Source organism: Triticum aestivum, chromosome 2B, assembly GCF_018294505.1.
Source record: "Triticum aestivum cultivar Chinese Spring chromosome 2B, IWGSC CS RefSeq v2.1, whole genome shotgun sequence".
Taxonomy (NCBI): Eukaryota; Viridiplantae; Streptophyta; class Magnoliopsida; order Poales; family Poaceae; genus Triticum; species Triticum aestivum.
Genome location: NC_057798.1, coordinates 64,017,076 through 64,024,155, shown reverse-complemented (window position 1 = coordinate 64,024,155; position 7,080 = coordinate 64,017,076).

Here is a 7,080-nt window from a genome sequence, read left to right as displayed (position 1 = left end):
TCGCGGCCTCTTTGCCACCACGACCGCAAGGTGTTTGACACTTTGCCCACAAAGGTATGGACAGTGGAGATGAATTTTTCTTCAAGCACTTCATTTGTTCATTGGATGATTAGTCCTCGGATGACGGAGATCTTGTGGTGGCTGCATTGGTTCATTATGTTTATTCAAGACAATTTTGATTTGGTTGTAAAACTATTTTATTCAAGACGATTTCGATTGGGTTATAAAACTATTTTTATTTGAGACAATTAATATTTGGACGTGCAAACTTGTTTTAAACATTGATGAATATGAATATATGGGCATATTGGCCGTGGAGGACAGGATGCGGTCAAAAGATGCGTCCGCGTGTTGGGCGCACGGCCACCGCATCCCAGGAAAGGCCTGGACAGGACCCCGTTGCCCTATCCAAATGGACAGAATCCGTGCAAAACGGACATTCATTTGGGGTCGTGCACTGGAGTTGGCCTAACACAACATGAGCGACATGCATCAAGGTTGTTGTTCGGCCACTCGTGCGCTATTGGTTGGAAGTACAATGCTAAGTGCTTAGGGAGGTGCTTAGAAAAACAAACCAGATTTTTCTGAAACTCCTGTGCCTATTTCCAGAGGAAAAACGCCTAATTAAGCGTCCATCTTGTACAAATAAGCACCGGTGCTTAAGGAAAGGCTGATTTATTTCTTCAAGCATCTCTCCTAAGCATCTTGCATTGTACAAGGGCATCTTAACATTCTGACCTCTAAATCGGACTTGTAGCTTTCTTAACTTAAGTATTTGAAAAGGGGGTTGTGCTACGCGTCTGCTGACTGATCTTTCTAAAATATCCGCCGGGTCGCGAGCCATCAGATCTAGCACATCGAGCGGATGAGCGGCGGCTCCATCATTGCAACACAAGTCTTGTTGCGTATTTTTTTGTAACATTTGTCTAGTTGCAGAGAGTTCTTGTTGTAGAATTTTTTTTGCAACCAAGCCCTTGTTGCAGAATCTTTTTACAAAAAAATTTGCAACCTTGCATAACTCTTTTTACAAAATTTTCGCAACATAGCTCTCGTTGCAAAAATATTTTGCAACATAGATCTTGTTGCAGAAAAGCACCCAAGAAGAGAGCTCCATGGGAACTCGTTTGTTGAGAGAGAGGAAGGGGTAAGGAGAGAGGTGGAAAGGAGAAAGGGGTTGGCGGTGAAGCGCCATGGGAGCTCAGCTGGGGAGGGAGGAGAGAGAGAGAGAGAGAGAGAGAGAGAGAGAGAGAGAGAGAGAGAGAGAGAGAGAGAGAGAGAGAGTTTTAAGGAGAGAGGAGGAAAGGAGAAAGGGGTTGGCGGTGGCGTCCTCCGGCAGCACGAGAGAGTGCGGAAGCAAGGTTGGTGGCGCTTGTTGTTGAGAGAAAATTCCTGGAGATGAAGGCATGAGGGGATAAGGTTCAGCGTCAAGGATGTGTGGCTCAAGGGGACACGTGTCAAGCCGCCCAAGCGGTTGATGCACAGACTGTAATCAATCGGATGGGGGGAAGCTTTTTTCCTTGAAACAGAGGGAGTACACATGTAGGATGCATCCTTACTTCTTATAAGAGGCACGGGTTTGCTTCCGTGAGAGCTATAGCTAAAGTATGTACTAGTAACTTTCTTAACTTTTTGTAACTTTAAAATTTTCATTTTCTTTTTTTAAGGCTTCATGGAACCCATGAAGGAAATATGCCCTAGAGGCAAAAATAAAGTTGTTATTTTATATTTCCTTATTTCATGATAAATGTTTATTATTCATGCTAGAATTGTATTAACCAGAAACTTGATACATGTGTGGATACATAGACAAAACACCGTGTCCCTAGTGAGCCTCTACTAGACTAGCTCGTTAATCAAAGATGGTTAAGTTTCCTAACCATAGACATGTGTTGTCATTTGATGAACTGGATCACATCATTAGGAGAATGATGTGATGGACAAGACCAATCCGCTAACTTAGCATAATGATCATTCAGTTTTATATCTATTGCTTTCTTCATGTCAAATACATATTCCTTCGACTATGTGATTATGCAACTCCCGGATACCGGAGGAATGCCTTGTGTGCTGTCAAACGTCATAACGTAACTGGGTGATTATAGAGATGCTCTACAGGTATCTCCGAAGCTGTTTGTTGAGTTGGCATAGATCGAGATTAGGATTTGTCACTCCGAGTATCGGAGAGGTATCTCTGGGCCCTCTCGATAATACACATCACAAGCTTGCAAGCAAACGACTAAGGAGTTAGTCACGAGGTGATTTATTACGGAATGAGTAAAGAGACTTGTCAGTAATGAGATTGAACTAGGTATGAAGATACCGACGATTGTATCTCGGGCAAGTAACGTACAAATGGACAAAGGGAATTATGTATGTTCTCATAACGGTTCAACCGATAAAGATTTTCGTAGAATATGTAGGTTCCAATATGAGCATCTAGGTTCCGCTATTGGTTATTAACTAGAGAGGTGTCCCAGTCATGTCTACATAATCCTCGAACCCGTAGGGTCTGCACGCTTAACGTTCGATGACGATATAGTATTATATGAGTTATGTGATTTGGTCACCAAATGTTGGTCGGAGTCCCGGACGAGATCATGGACATGGCGAGGAGTCTTGAAGTGGTTGAGAGGTAAAGATTGATATATAGGATGATGGTATTCGGACACCGGAAGTGTTCCGGAGGGTACCAGGTACTTATCGGGTCACCAGAAAGGAGTTTCGGGCACCCCCGGCAAAGATATGAGCTTTATGGGCCAAGAGAGGGAACACACCAGCCCAAAAGGGGTTGGTGCGCCTCCCTATAGTGGCCGGCCTATGAGGAGGAGAATGAAAGAGGGGAAGGAAAGAAAAGTATGGAGTAGGACTCACCCTTCCTTCCCTCTCCCCCCTCTCTTTCCTTCCCCCTTCTTCATATAAGGAAAGGGGGCGCAGGGCAAGGCAGCAGCCCTAGGGCTGCCTCCATGTCTCTTGGGGCGCTCTAGGGGCTGCCTCCTCCCCTCCCACCTATATATATGTGGAGAGGGGGCACCACACAAGGACACAACATTGTCTTAGCCGTGTGCGGCGCCCCGTCCACCGTTTACTCCCTCTATCATATCTTCATAGTACTTAGGCGAAGCCCTGGGGAGATCACATGACCATCACCATCACCAGGCGGTCGTGCTGCCGGAACTCATCTACTACTTCGCCCATCTTGCTGGATCAAGAAGGCGAGGAGGTCACTGAGCTGAACGTGTGCAGAACGTGGAGGTGCCGTGCATTCGGTACTAGATCGGTTGGAGCACGAAGAAAGTTCGACTACATCAACTGCGTTGTGAAACGCTTCCGCTTACGGTCTATGAGGGTACGTAGACACACTCTCCCCTCTCGTTGTTATGCATCTCCTAGATAGATCTTGTGTGGGTGTAGGAAATTTTTGAAATTGCATGCTATGTTTCCCAATAGTGGTATCAAAGCCATGTCTATGCGTAGATGATATGCACGAGTAGAACACAAAGAGTTGTGGGCGGTGATTGTCATACTGCTTACCACCAATGGCTTATTCTGATTCGGCGGTATTGTTGGATGAAACAGCCCGGACCAACCTTACATGACCACGTTCATGAGATCGGTTCCACCGACATACATGCAACTAGTTTTGCATAAAGGTGGGTGGCAGGTGTCTGTTTCTCCTACTTTAGTTGAATTGAATTTGACTGCGGTCGGTCCTTGTTGAAGCTTAAATCAGCAAACTTGATAAATCACCGTTGTGGTTTTTGTCCCGTAGGTAAGAACGGTTCTTGCTAGAAGCCCATAGCAGCCACGTAAAACTTGCAACAACAAAGTAGAGGACGTCTAACTTGTTTTTGCAGGGCATGTTGTGATGTGATATGGTCAAGACATGATCTGATATACGTTATTGTATGAGATGATCATGTTTTGTAAAAGTTGTCGGCAACCGACATGAGCCTTATGGTTGTCTCTTTATTGTATGAAATGCAAATGCCATGTAATTGCTTTACTTTATCACTATGCGTTAGCGATGGTTGTAGAAGCAATAGTTGGCGAGACAACTATGAAGCAACAATGGAGATCAAGGTGTTGAGCCGATGACGATGGATATCATGATGATGCTTTGGAGATGGAGATCAAAAGCACAAGATGATGATGGCCATATCATGTCACATATTTTTGATTGCATGTGATGTTTATGTTTTATGCATCTTATTTTGCTTAGTACGGCGGTAGCTTTATAAGACGATCCCTTAACTAAATTTCAAGGTATAAGTGTTCTCCTTGAGTATGCACCGTTGCGACAGTTCATCGTGTTGAGACACCACGTGATGATCGGGTGTGATAGACTCTACGTTCACATACAACGGGTGCAAGACAGTTTTGCACATGCAGAATACTCGGGTTAAAGTTGATGAGCCTAGCATGTATAGACATGGCCTCGGAACACTAGAGACCGAAAGGTCGAACGGGAATCATATAGTAGATATGATGAACATAGAGATGTTCACCATTGATGACTACCCCATCTCGCGTGATGATTGGACATGGGTTAGTTGATTTGGATCACATTACACTTAGATGACTTGAGGGATGTCAGTTTAAGTGGGTGTTCTTAAGTAATTTGATTAATTGAACTTTAATTTATCATGAACTTAGTCCTGATAGTATTTGCAAATTATGTTGTAGATCAATAGCTCGCGTTGTAGCTCCCCTATGTTTTTTGAGATGTTCCTAGAGAAAATAAGTTGAAAGATGATAGTAGCAATGATGCAGACTGGGTCCATGATCTGCGGATTATCCTCATTGCTGCACAGAAGAACTATGTCCTTAATGCACCGCTAGGTAACAGACTTATTGCAGGAGCAGATGCAAACATTATGAATGTTTGGCAAGCTCGATATGATGACTACTTGATAGTTTAGTGCACCATGCTTTATGGCTTAGAACCGGGACTTCAAAAATGTTTTGAACGCCATGGAGCATATGAGATGTTCCAAGAGCTGAAATTGGTATTTCAGACTCATGCCCATGTCAAGAGGTATGAGACCTTTGACAAGTACTTTGCCTACAAGATGGAGGAGAATAGCTCAACTAGTGAGCATGTGCTCAGAATGTCTGGGTACTACAATCTCTTGAATCAAGTGGGAGTTAATCTTCCAGATAAGATAGTGATTGACAAAATTCTCTAGTCACTATCACCAAGCTACTAGAACTTTATGATGAACTATAATATGCAAGTGGTGACGAAAATGATTCCCGATCTCTTCGCGATGCTAAAATCGGCGAAGGTAGAAATCAAGAAAGAGCATCAAGTGTTGATGATTAACAAGACCACTAGTTTCAATAAAAATAGCAAGGGAAAGAAAGGGAACTTCAAGAAGAATGGCAAGCAAGTTGCCACTCCCATGAAGAAGCACAAAGCTGGACCTAAGCCTGAAACTGGGTGCTTCTAATGCAAAGGAATGGTCACTAGAAGCGGAACTACCCCAAATACTTGGTGGATAAGAAGGATGGCAAAGTGAACAGAGGTATATTTGATATACATGTTATTAATGTGTACCTTACTAATGTTCGTAGTAACCCCTGGGTATTTGATACCAGTTTAGTTGCTAAGATTAGTAACTCGAAACAGAAGTTGCAGAATGAACAGAGACTAGTTAAGGGCGAGGTGACGATGTGTGTTCGAAGTGATTCCAAGGTTGATATGTTCACCGTTGCACACTCGCTCTACCTTCGGGATTAGTGTTGAAACTAAATAAATGTTATTTGGTGTTTGTGTTGAGCATGAATATGATTGGATCATGTTTATTGCAATATGGTTATTCATTTAAGTTAGAGAATAATTGTTGTCCTGTTTACATGAATAAAACCTTCTATGGTCATACACCCAAAATGGATTATCGAATCTCGATCGTAGTGCTACACATATTCATAATATTGATGCCAAAAGATGCAAAGTTGATAATGATAGTGCAACATACTTGTGGCACTGCCATTTAGGTCATATTGGTGTAAAGCGCATGAAGGAAACTCCATACGGATGGGCTTTTGGAATTACTTGGTTATGAATCATTTGATACTTGCGAACCATGCCTCATGGGCAAGATGACTAAAACTCCGTTCTCCAGAACAGTGAAGCGAGCCAATGACTTATTGGAAGTAATACATACAGATGTATGCGGTCCAATGAGTGTTGAGGCATGCGGCAGGTATCGTTATTTTTTGACTTTCACATATGATTTGAGAAGATATAGGTATATCTACTTAATGAAACACAAGTCTGAAACATCTGAAAAGTTCAAAGAATTTCAGAGTGAAGTGGAGAATAATCATAACAAGAAAATAAAGTTTCTGCGATCTGATCGTGGAGGCGAATATTTGAGTTACGAGTTTGGCCTTCATTTAAAACAATGTGGAATTGTTTCACAACTCACGCCACCTGGAACACCACAGCGTAATGGTGTGTCCTAACGTCGTAAGCGCACTTTATTAGATATGGTGTGATATATGATGTCTCTTACTCATTTACCACTATCATTTTGGGGTGATGCATTAGAGACATCCGCATTCATGTTAAATAGGGTACCACCTAAATCCATTCAGATGACACCGTATGAACTGTAGTTTAGCAAGAAACCTAAGCTGTTGTTTCTTAATATTTGGGGTTGCGACACTTATGTCAAAAGGCTTCAGCCTGATAAGCTATAACCCAAATCAGAGAAGTGCATCTTCATAGGATACCCTAAGGAAACAATTCGGTACACCTTCCATCACAGATCTTTGTTGTTGAGAATGGGTCCTTTCTAGAGAAAGAGTTTCTCTCTAAAGAAGTGAGTGGGAGGAAAGTAGAACTTGATGAGGTAATTGTACCTTCTCTCGAATTGGAAAGTAGCTCATCATAGAAAAACGTTCCCGTGATGCCTACACCAACTAGAGAGGAAGCTAATGATGATGATCATGAAACTTCAGATCAAGTTACTATTGAACCTCATAGGTCAACTAGAGCATGATCCACACCAGAGTGGTACGGCAATCCTGTTCTGGAAGTCATGTTACTAGACCATGGCGAACCTACGAACTATG